Source organism: Spermophilus citellus (assembly GCF_964194105.1).
Source record: "Spermophilus citellus genome assembly, chromosome: 2".
NCBI lineage: Eukaryota > Metazoa > Chordata > Mammalia > Rodentia > Sciuridae > Spermophilus > Spermophilus citellus.
Window position 1 is genome coordinate 38935419 of NC_138183.1, and position 12491 is coordinate 38947909.

The window sequence follows — 12491 nt, forward strand, 5'->3', positions numbered from 1 at the left end:
GACCTCAAACTTGCAATCCTCCTGCCTCAGTCTCCCAAGTTACTGGCATTACAGGAATGGACCCATGTACCCCACAACATTTTAAACCCACCAGACAGAAATATGTAAAAGTCATTAGACACAGTGAAGCACACCCATAATTCCAACAACTTGGGAGGCTGAGGTAGAAAGACAGCAAGTCTCAGGAATTTAGTAAGGCATTGTCTGAAAATAAAAAATGAAAAGGGCTGGGGGTGTAGCTCAGTGGTAAAGTTCTTTTGAGTTCCATCCCTGGTAACAAAAAAAAAAAAAAGAAAAGAAAATATGTAAAAGTCCATAATTTCAAATGTTGGGGAAGAAGTGAAACCTTTAAAAAAAAAAAAAAAAAAAAACTCACACACACACCTTGCTCTTGCTTGACTCAGTAACCACAAGATGGACAATTGCCATGAGCCAATTCAGTGACTCAAACACTAGAAGTGTTTGGTAAGCATTAAGCAACTAATAATGACCAATCTAGCATTTTGAGAACACATGCCAATTACTGCCAAATACAAATTTTGACCCTTAATGAACTAAGTCCAAGCTGACTCACCAATACAAAAGTAAAATACAATTTGATTAATGAACCCAGGTTCATGTGCATGCTAGGAAGCACTCAAGCACTAAGCTACATCCCCAGCCCTTTAGAGAAAAAGTGGGGGTGGGGGAGTTTATAGATGTAGCTCAGTAGTAGATAGAGAGCTCTTATCTAGCATGCATGAAGCTCTGGGTTCAATCCTTAGCACCACAAAAAGAAAAATAGATAAAGTAATAGAATGACACTGTACATAGCTCATTAAAAAAAAAAAAAACTTACCCAATTTATTTTGTGAAGAATAAAATATTCAGGTATTTATTTCCTCCCAGAATATTAATGACATTATGAAGTACTAAAATTTCAATGAGCCATTTTCATTCCAGTTACAGTATTTCAGTGAAAACAAGTAGTTTTAAAAGGCATTACTTTGTAACCACTACTTATACTTTATGGCCCTGTGACCATTCCATAGTTCATGTGCAGCATGAGCACTCAAATCAGACAGATCTAAATCCAAATTCTATCATTTTACAGCTATAAACTTAGTTACTTGGGCTGGGGATGTGGTTCAAGAGGTAGTGCGCTCGCCCGGCATGCATGCGGCCTGGGTTCGATCCTCAGCACCACATACAAATAAAGATGTTGTGTCCGCCGAAAACTAAAAATAAATATTAAAATTCTCTCTCTCTCTCTCAAAAAAAAAAACAAAAAACTTAGTTACTCCACTTCTCTGATCCTCAGATTCCTCAAAACATAATATATATATATATATATAATCAACCTACTTCCCCCTCAAACTGTTAAGGATTAAGTGAGATTATGTAGTGTTACTGGCTAATTAATATATACCCAGGATTAGCACCTTCCCTCTTGTCCCTCACCTGGGAATCAAACCCAAGGTCTCAAGCATGCTAAGCAAGCACTCTTCCATTGAGCTACATCCCACAGGCCTTACTCCCTGCAGAAAAATACTTTTCCCCACCTTGGGTTGTACTGGGGATTCACTAAGAAACACTCTACCACTCAGCTACATCCTTAGCCCTTTTTATTTTGAGGGGCAGTCTCACTAAATTGCCTAGGCTGGCCTCAAATTTGGGATTCTTCTACCTCAGTTTCCCATGGCACCAGAATTACAGGCATATACCACTATGTCCAGATCAAAAATATTATTATTATATTCAAGTTATTTCCATTATTACAGGAAACTGTACACTACCCACTACTGTTGGAAAAGCAAAACATTTTGTTCTTTTTCTAACTGAAAGTACTTTTCCCATAAGAAATTCTCAGTGACTCACTGTCTCGGTGTGACTGCCTGCTCCCCATTAGTGTACTGTCCCTTTATAAATCTCTTATTCTGCTACTCATTAAAAAAAAAAAAAAAAAGAGCCTAGAGTTGTGGTACTGGCCAATAATCCCAAAGGCTGAGGCAGGAGGATCACAAGTTCAAAGCCACTCTCTCAAAAAAAAAAATTTTTTTTAAAGGGCTGGCAATGTATTTCACTGGTAAAGTACACCTGCGTCCCACCATCATTTTCTACAAAATATCTTAAAAAAAAAAAGATGGATCTTTAATTTCCATGCTGTGTGGGAAACAAAACCAAAGTGATTTCTAATTTTCTTTTCACTCTATGATTCTAAGAAAAACTTAATGTTGTAAACAATCATTTCTTAGAGAAATGCATTTCTTTTTTTATTGGTGCATTATAGTTATATATTATGATGGGATTTACTACTATATATTCATACATGCACAATATAATTTGGCCCATATTACTCCCTAGTCTTTCTCCTTTCCCTCCTCATCTCCCATCCCCTAACCCTTTCCTCTACTGATCTCCCTTTGAATTTCATGAGACACCTACACACACACCTTTCTTTTCCTTTGTCCTCTCTAGCTTCCACAAGAAAGAAAACATATGACCCTTGATCTTCTGAGTTTGACTTATTTCACTTAATATAATGGTCTCTAATGAGAAATACATTTCTTGAGAAAGACTATTTAAAGAAAACCACCTGACTAATGACCAAGGAATGGTATCCTTTTTTCTGATCAGTTTATGGGGGAAAATATTAGTTTATGTTGAAATATCTACATTTGAACAGTCATAATGCATTTAACACTACAACAAGAAAAACAAGAATACTGGTATGTACACTCGGGGAGTTATGCTAATTCAAATTACTTGAAAAGAATTTTAGTCACTAAATTAAACTTACAGGACTCTCCTTTTAAATACCTTAGTAAAGAGGACAAAAGAAAAGACACACAAGATAAAGTGAAGTTGCCAGTCAAAAAAGTGCACTAACTTTTTACGCCTCACACTTCAGATAGAGCCCTAATATCCAGAGTATACAAATAACTCAAAAAATTAGACAATAAGATAACAAATAACCCAATCAACAAATGGGCCAAGGACCTGAACAGACACTTCTCAGAGGAGGATATACAATCAATCAACAAGTACATGAAAAAATGCTCTCCATCTCTAGCAGTCAGAGAAATGCAAATCAAAACCACCCTAAGATACCATCTCACTCCAGTAAGATTGGCAGCCACTATGAATTCAAACAACAACAAGTGCTGGCGAGGATGTGGAGAAAAGGGTACACTTGTACATTGCTGGTGGGACTGCAAATTGGTGCGGCCAATTTGGAAAGCAGTTTGGAGATTCCTGAGAAAGCTGGGAATGGAACCACCATTTGACCCTGCTATTGCCCTTCTCGGACTATTCCCTGAAGACCTTAAAAGAGCATGCTACAGGGACACTGCCACATCGATGTTCATAGCAGCACAATTCACAATAGCTAGACTGTGGAACCAACCCAGATGCCCTTCAATAGATGAATGGATAAAAAAAATGTGGCATCTATACACAATGGAGTACTATGCAGCAATAAAAAATGACAAAATCATAGAATTTTCAGGGAAATGGATGGCATTAGAGCAGATTATGCTTAGTGAAGCTAGCCAAACCCTAAAAAACAGATACCAAATGTCTTCTTTGATATAATGAGAGCAAGTATGAACAGAGCAGGGAGGAAGAGTAGGAAGAAAAGAGTAACATTAAACAGAGACTTGAGATGGGAGGGAAAGGGAGAGAAAAGGGAAATTGCATGGAAATGAAGGGAGACACTCATTGCTAAACAAAATTACATATAAGAGGTTGTGAGGGGAATGGGAAAATAAACAAAGAGAGAAATGAATTACAGTAGATGGGGTAGAGAGAGAAGATGGGAGGGGAGGGGAGGGGAGGGGGGATAGTAGGGGATAGGAAAGGTAGCAGAATACAACAATTACTATTAGTGCATTATGTAAAATTGTGGATGTGTAACTGACGTGATTCTGCAATCTGCATTTGGGGTAAAATTAGGAGTTCATAACCCATGTCAATCTAATGTATGAAATATAATATGTCAAGAGCTTTGTAATGTTGTGAACAACCAATAAAAAAAATGTAAAAAAAAAAAATTTAAAAAAAAAAAGAAAGAAAAATACATTAATAATCCAAAAAAAAAAAAAAAAAAGTGCACTAACAACCATTGATGAGACTTGTCTACAGACCTAATATTATCTTATCAGAGTACTGTTACTACCTTTTTCAAAGTAAAAAGAAATATCAGACCAGGCATAGTGGTACATGCCAGTAATCCCAGTAACCCAAGAGGCAGAAGGTCACAAATTAAGTGGAAAGTATGGTCAATTAAGCAAGACCCTATTTCAAAATTTAAAAAAAACAAGGGTGGAGGATGTAGATAAAAGTTAGAATGCTCCTGGGTTCAATCCCTGGTACTGCAAAAATAATGATAACGTGTTACAAACATAAAACATGTTATAATGTAGTAATGAATCTTAAATACCAAGCAAAAGACATTCAAGACATTTTTATATACATTTACTTAATTTTCCTCCTTTGCTTTCATTTCTAACACTCCCCCCACTCCAAAGAAGCCACAGCGTGGTTAATAAGTTATCTGCTGTGCTGTAAGAGATGCTTACTAGAGAAACATTAATTTTCTAACTTCCCACTTCCATAATTACAATGACTCATTAATGAAGCACACAGTAGGCATTCAATAAATAAGAAACTGAAAATAGACCGAAGCAAAATTTAATTTATAAAATTCTTGTTTTAATATAAAATTCTACTTTGATGCAAACACTGTAATTGTTTTAGACTTTGGACATTTCACATTCTTTTCTATAGGATAAAATAAAAATTTTCAGTTTAACTAGGTTGGGACGTTAACTAGAAAAAGCTATCTGTCCCTGAGAACTAAGTGTCTTTTTTCCCTCCACCATCAAATCTAATAAAATTAAGCAGAGAAATATCCATCACATCTATTCAAATTCTCAGATACTAATAATGAGAACTGAGGAAAGAGATAAAGCATTACAATGTAAGGTTAGCACAGAAGATGTTTAGTAAGTAAATTACCAAATCTGGTTTTGCTGCACTCCTTGGTGTCTAAAGACTCTCAAAATGTTAATCCAGTTTAACAGAAAGTCTATTTTTACGCCCAGCCATAACTTTTAAAACGTTAGTCTGTAAACAATTACATGTGGCAAGAACACAAAGGTCAGAGATCACAGATATAAATCAAATAAGCGAACTGTAACTTGGTGTCACAAGAAAGATTTGGGGCTGTTCAGATAAATCTCCACCAGCGAAACAAACAAAAAAGGTAATACCTGGAGAAGACCAGACGATGCCAAAGATATACCCAAAAAACACTCAACCCTGGTCTGGTCTCCATTTCTCCCTAATCTCACTGCCTCACAGATATCTAAATCTACACATTTCCAGCTCACCCGCAACTCCCCAGCGCTCAGCTTCTATACTAAAACCTGGGTCCCTCTCCCCAACATTTTCTAGTTTACACCGAGTTCTCCCTTTAACCCGATACGTGTCCAATACGCCCATCTTTCTAGTAGAGTATTAGTGCTCGTAATCCGAACTCATTTTCCCACATCTCTTCTGCCCTCCTCCCCTTTAACTCTCGTCCTGTCACTCCGACCCTTCTCCCAGAATCCTCCTAAGTCTCGGATCTCGGTCTAACCCCTTCTCCCTCCCACCCATTAACTCCAGTTCCTTTCACCCCGCAGGGCCTCCAGTCTTTCCCCAGGTTTCCTCCTCGGTAGGTCGCTCAGTACCGGCCCCCTCCCCCCAACTCCGCCCCTCTTTCCTCCTCCCCCAGAGAGGCCCCCTCACCTGAACGCTGCTGCCGCTGCCGTCCCAAAAGCCGAAAGGTTCTGGCGCCAGCCGACCTCCCAGGCTCAGTCCCCCCTAAGTTTCCGACGCCCTTAGGGAAAGCGAAAGACACCACTTCCAACTCTGCCCGCTCCGGGCCAGGCGGTAGCCACCGCCAGTACCTCGGCCGCCATGTTGAAGTCCTACTTCCCTCCTCCTCCCCTTCACCGCTCCTCCCCTTTGGGCGTCCGACGTCATGGCGCCGCGCTCCACCCGCCGGGACCAATGGGAGGAGCCGACGGTGACGTAACTAATCCCTTTTCCTAGAGCTGAGCTACTCCCGCAACCTAGAGCTTTGAAGTTGGAATGGATGAGCTGTGCTGACCCCAAGGAGAAGGAAAAAATAGAGGGGTCACTAAGAGGGTAAGACTTATTAAAGCGGAGAGCCCAAGAACATTGACTCGCTAAAGGTGCACAAAGACGTAGCAGTGAGTCCTACTTGAAAATCAAAACGTCTAACTTCTCTTCTGGGTCAGCAAGTCATACTCTCTCTGGGCCTCATTTTTCTCTATAAATGAATAAACTAGAAAATGACCACTAAATCTCTCTCCAAGGGCTGAGAATGTAGGTCGGTGATATAGTACTTGCTTAACATGCGCAAAGCCCTGGGTTCAATCCCCAGTACCACAAATACAAAAGAATAAATCTATCTCTAGTTTTGACTTTCAATGGGTTTAAACCAGATAATCCAATCCCAAGCCTTCACTGCCTTCTGTATTTTTTTGCATGTCTGCTAGAATTAGGTGCAAGGAGGATTCATATCTGAATAAGATGAATCTTTGTTCTCAAAATTTTCTAATCAAAGGGAGAAATAGAAACATAAATAGTTAAATCCAGTAAAAGTGTCACAGGTGCTGGGATCAAACCCAGGGCCCTGTGCATGCTAGACAAACTCTTTACCACTGAATTTCATCCCAGCCCCCATTTTTGCTTTGAAAAATTTACTTCTGCCTAAGGGATTAGGAAAGATTTATATCACTACTCCGGGTGCAGAAGGCATATGTTCACTCCCATGTCTACTTCTCCAGTGTATTTTTTTCTCCAGAACTTAAATAGCAGAGAAGATAATATTTGTAAGAATGCACAACTTTAACTCTGGATGCAGCATTCCAGAAAGGAGGGTCAAAGTGAGCACAGGACAACAATTCTGAATTATCTGCTTACTTAGTTAAGCAGGTAATGGTCAGGCACAAATTTGTGAAAAGAACAGTGAGCTGAGTAAACTTTTTAAAATTTTTTTTGTTGTTGGACCTTTATTACTTTATTCATATGCAGTACTGAGAATCAAACCTAGTGCCTCACACATGCTAAGCAAGTGCTCTACCATTGAGCCACAACCCCAGCCCAAGCTGAGTAAACTTTTCATCATTAGAATTAAAATGATAGCAGGGAATAAAGTAGATTATTGGTAGACTTATATTGAGTAAAATATTCACACCTGAACTAAATCAGAAGCAGAGGGTGATGGAGACTAGTTGATAAACTGGAGGGAAATCTGGGAGATTGACTCAACTAGATTTAGAAATGTACAATATAGGGGCTGGTGTTGTAGCTCAGTGGCAGAACACTTGCCTAGTATGTATGAGGCACTGGGTTCGGTTCTCAGCACCACATATAAGTAAAAAATAAAATAAAGATCCATTGACAATGAAAAAAAAATTTTTTAAATGTGCAATATAAGGGGAAAAGGTGATGTTTTGAGGGTCCTTTATTAACAGAAACAAGAATCACCTGGAACTGAAGTAGAGCCTTGCTTAGGTAAGGGAAATAATGAGTTCACACTGAGATTAAGATAATGGCAGAACTTTCTGGAGGGATGTAAAAGAGGGAATATGAGCCTGGAAATCAGGATAAAGGTAAGGAATAGATGTGTACTATATTGGTACTCCTTGAACAAATAGACTTTACTCATTCATTCAATAAATACTTATTGAGTATCTTTACTATACCAGTCACTGTTCTCAGCACTGGGGGTTTGACAACATAATAAAGCAAATTAAAAATATCCATGTTCTGGGCTGGGGATGTGGCTCAAGCGGTAGTGCGCTCACCTGGCATGCATGCGGCCCAGGTTCACTCCTCAGCACCACATACAAACAAAGATGTTGTGTCCGCCAAAAACTAAAATATAAATATTAAAATCTCAATCTCTCTCTCTCTCAAAAAAAAAATCCATGTTATTATAGGAACTCTTCTTCTAGAGGAAGATAGCTAATAGATAAAAATGAGGCTCAAGCGGTAACGCGCTCGCCTGGCATGTGCAGGACGCTGGGTTCGATCCACAGCACCACATAAAATAAAATAAAGATTATTTATGTGGTGCTGAAAAATAAATATTAAAAAATTCTCTCTCTCTCTCTTTAAAAAAAATGATGAATGCTAGGAAGAATAAAACAAGGGAAATGAGAGAAAATATTCATGGTTGAAATTTAGAAATGGTGACAAGGCCTCACTGGAAAGGTAGCATCTAAATAAAGATCTGAAAGATGCCAGATGCTGTGTCGCATGCCTATAATCCCAGCGGCACAGGAGGCTGAGATAGAAGGATTGCAAAGTTAAAGCCAGTCTCAGCAACTTAGCAAGGCTCTAAGCAACTTAGTGAGACCCTATCCCAAAATAAGAAATAAGAAATGGCTGGGGATGTGGCACGGTGGTTAAGTGTCCCTGGGTTTAAAAAAAAAAAAATGTCTCCAGTACAAAAAAAAAAGAAAGAAAGAAAAAACCCTGGAAGAAGTAAAGAAATGAACCATGCAAATATCTAGAAGATAATACCAGGGCAAGGGAACAGCAAGTATAAAAGGCCCTGAGGTAGAAGATCACCTCTTATGATGTAGGAACAGGTGAGTAAACTGGAATGGAGTGAGCAAAGAGTATAATGAGAGATGAAGTCAGAGAGATAACAGCTAGCTAAAGCAAATAAAGTCTGGTAGATCATTTTAAGAATTTTTTTTTCCTGAGACTAGATCTCACACAGTTGTCTAGGGTATCCTCAAACTAATAATTGTCCTGCCTCAGGGAGGAGTTGGATTAAGACCTATGCCATCAGAGGTGTAGGGATATAGTTAGGTTTGTTGAGTGTTTGCCTCACATGCACCACATGGCCCTGGGTTCAATCCCCAGCACCACCACCAAAAAAAAAAAAAAAAAAAAGACCTAAGCCACCATGCCCATCTATCCTAAGGATTTTGACTTTTACTTATTTGTGTGTTTTGTTTTGGTACTGGGTATTGAACCAAAGGGCCCTTAAACACTAAGCCATATCCCCAGTCCTTTTGTTTTTATTTTTTAATTTGAGACAGGGTCTTGCTACATTGCTAAAACTAACTTCAAACTTGCAATCCTCCTGACTCGGCCTCTGGAGTCACTGGAATTACAAGTGGTCGCCCCTGTGCCTGGCTTGATTTTTACTTTAAATAAGACAAAAGCCACAGGAGTTTTGAGCAGAGAAGGGACAAGGTCCAAGTTTTTTACAGGATCACGGTTATCATTTAGATGAGGTATCCCTCAAAAACTCATGTGTAAGTCAATGCAACAAAGTTTAGAGGTGAAATGATTGGGTTATGAGAGCCTTAACCTAATCAGTGCATTAATCTGCTGATATGAATTAACTGGGTGGCAACTGTAGGCAGGTAGGGTGTGACTAAAAGAAATAGGTCACTGGGGGCGTGCCTTTAGGGTTTACATTTTGTTCCTGATGAGCCAAATTCTCTGCTTCCTGGTGACTGTGTTCTGAGTTGCTTTCCTCTACCACACCCTTCTGTCATGATGTTCTGCCTCACCTCTGGCTCAGAGCTATGGAGTTGGCTGTCTGTACACACTGAGACCCCTAAAACTTTGAGCCAAATAAAATTTTCTTCCTCTAATTATTCTTGTTGAGTCTTTTTGGTTGTAGAGATGAAAAAGCTGACTAGAACAATCACTGTATTTTATTTGTTTTATTTTTTTATGTGGTGGCAGGATCAACCCAGTCTAGTCACCACATTGAGATTAAAATAAAGAGGTGGAAAAGTGGAAGAAAGGCCATCTTTATTACTGTAGTAATCCAGGCAAGAGATGCATGCATTCTACCACTGAGTAGAATGCTGAATGAGTGGAAAATCCAAAGGGAATTAGGTAAGGGAAATAATGAGTTCACACTGAGATTAAGATAATGGCAGAACTTATCTTAAATTGGCTGAATGAGTGGAAAATCCAAAGGTAGCTCAGTGGTAGAGCACTTGCCTAGCATACATAAGACCTAGTATGATGAGTGCTGAGATTATAGAAGTGCACAACCTTCCCATACTGAAAAAATATATATATTCTGAAGATAGGACTCTGGAACGTTGACAAATAGAGCAAGAGAAGAGAAAAAATGGAGAAGTAGTGGCTGCAGAATCAGAAAAGAAATCAGAAGACTTTTGTGCCAGGAAGGAATAGAACAGAAAAAAAAAAAAAAAAACTCAGAAGCCAATCCTGTGCCTCTCAGAGACCAAGGACGAGACTCCCCCACAAGACAGGGACTTTCTGAGATTTCCTATCAGCCTATGTTTCCTGATCCAATAATTTTTCCTTTTCTGCCTTCTTGCTTTAAGTGAGAATCAGGCTGCTAAGTACCCCCACCACCCTCCATGGGGGTTGCCTATCTTTAAGAAATGGAAAGGAAGTGCGAGTAGGGGGTATAGCTCAGTAATAAAGCATATGCTTAGCATGCAACAAGATCCTGGGTTCAATCCCCAGCACCAAACGGAAAAAGAAAATGGGGACATTTCCCTAGGAAAACAAATACCAGCCAGATGTTGTGGTACATACCTATAATCTCAGCTACTCAGAGGCTAAGGCAGAAGGATTACAACCCTGTCTCAAAAAATTAAAGTCTGAGGATGTAGCTCAGTGGTAGAGTGCCCCTGGGTTGAATTTCTAGTATTGAAAAAAAAAAAAAAAACTCTTGACCTTCCTACAAGTGATTCATACTTCTTCAGTTTCTAGTTGTGAATCTCGGGTAACTCACCTAGAACCAGAAGAGACTGAAGAAAATGTCAAGTCCTCTTCTGCTGCTGCTGGCCTTCAATAGCACTTCATACCAAGGGACACCAGCTTATATCCCTTCCTTTTTCTCACTTTATTTCCCCTCCTTTCATATACTATGCAGTTGAGATGTCTAAGGAAAGAGATACGAAAGACAGACAAGTACCTGTAGTCTTTAATTCATATTTCCATCCAGCATTCACTAAGTCCTACCATGTGCCAGGCACTGTGCATGAGGCTACAAAGATACTGTTACAAAGGTCCAATGAGGGGTTAGACACGTGAATAGATAATGATGGTATCTGACAAAAAAATCTCATGAGCTCCCTAAGTAGCATAATTCATGCACAAGGACTAAGGAGAAGTAGTTCAGGCAGACTTGAGAAAACAAGGGAGACTTCATGAAAAATTGAAGCATTTAAGTTAGGCTTAAAGGACAAGAAAAATGAAGGGTGTCCAGTGTAGTCTAAGCAAAGACATGGATACAGGAAAGTTTTAGGAAAATTCAGAATCAGTAAGTAGAACAAAGGATATATGTAGAATAGTAGAGGGAGATAAGGTTGGAGAAACCAGGAGGGAAGTGGGAGGAGGGTTGGCTTGGGTTTAACAGTTCTAAGGCTATAAATACAGTCACTGGAATCCTTGGCAAAGGCATCTTTTATCTGAGGAAAACTAAGAGAAAAGTCAGAATGAATTCTTAGAACCTTGAAGGTCAAGTTGAAACCTTGTGCCCTTCCCCCAGAAGCTTACAGTTACAATGAAGGATTCAGATCTCTGGTCACCTCTGAAGTTCTTTCCAATTCTAAGACCTACATGATGACCATCATATGAAGATGAAATTACTCTGATGACTATGAATATATAAAGATGATTTTACATCCAGAAGAATGAAGATACACACACACACACACACAAAGTGATTCTAGGCTAGACCTGGTGGCTCAAGCTTGTAATTCCAGCTGCTCAGGAAACTAAGCCAGGAGGATTATAAGTTCAAGTTCAGCCTTTACAATTTATAAAGACCCTGTCTCAAAATTTAAAAAAATAAAAATAACTGAGAATGTGCCTCAGTAGTAGAGCTCCCTAGCTTCAATCCCCAATACTGAAAATGAGAGGACCACTGGTTTAAGTCCTAGAGTTCAAGATCAGTAAGCCTGGAGTTCTGATGTCCAAGGCAGGAGCTAAGCATGTCCCCATTCTCAGCAAAGAGGGGACAGACATAACAGGACTCTGTATTTATCTCTCCGGGCCCTCAGCAATTGGTTGGTACTCATCCACACTGAGGGCAGTATTCCTCATCTAGTCAACTCAGACTCACATGCTAATATCCTCTGAAAACACCTTCGAAGACACACCCAAAATAATGCCTTTCAGGTTTCTAAGAATTCCATAATCCAGTTAAATTGACATTTAAAATTAACCATCAAAGCCAGGCAAGGTTGTGCACTTCTATAATCTCAGCGACTCAGGAGGATATCACATGTTTGAGGCCAGCCTCAGCACTTTAGCAAGACCCTGTCTCAAAAAGAACTGGAGGGGAGGGGGGATAGTAGAGGATAGGAAAGGCAGCAGAATACAACAGACACTAGTATGGCAGTATGTAAAAACGTGGATGTGTAACCGATGTGATTCTGCAATCTGTATACGGGGTAAAAATGGGAGTTCATAACCCA

General features: G+C 39.4%; 1 protein-coding gene across 2 annotated transcripts in view; it reads right to left on the reverse strand.

Annotated features, from left to right (window-relative positions):
* The window catches only part of UBAP1 (ubiquitin associated protein 1), a 51911-nt gene extending 45999 nt beyond the window's left edge, over positions 1-5912 (reverse strand). For both annotated transcript variants that reach the window (XM_081281018.1, XM_081281017.1), the window contains exon 1: positions 5773-5912. The gene's annotated coding sequence lies outside the window, so the exon portion shown is untranslated. The remainder of the gene's footprint in view (positions 1-5772) is intronic.
* Between the last annotated feature and the right edge of the window lie 6579 nt (positions 5913-12491).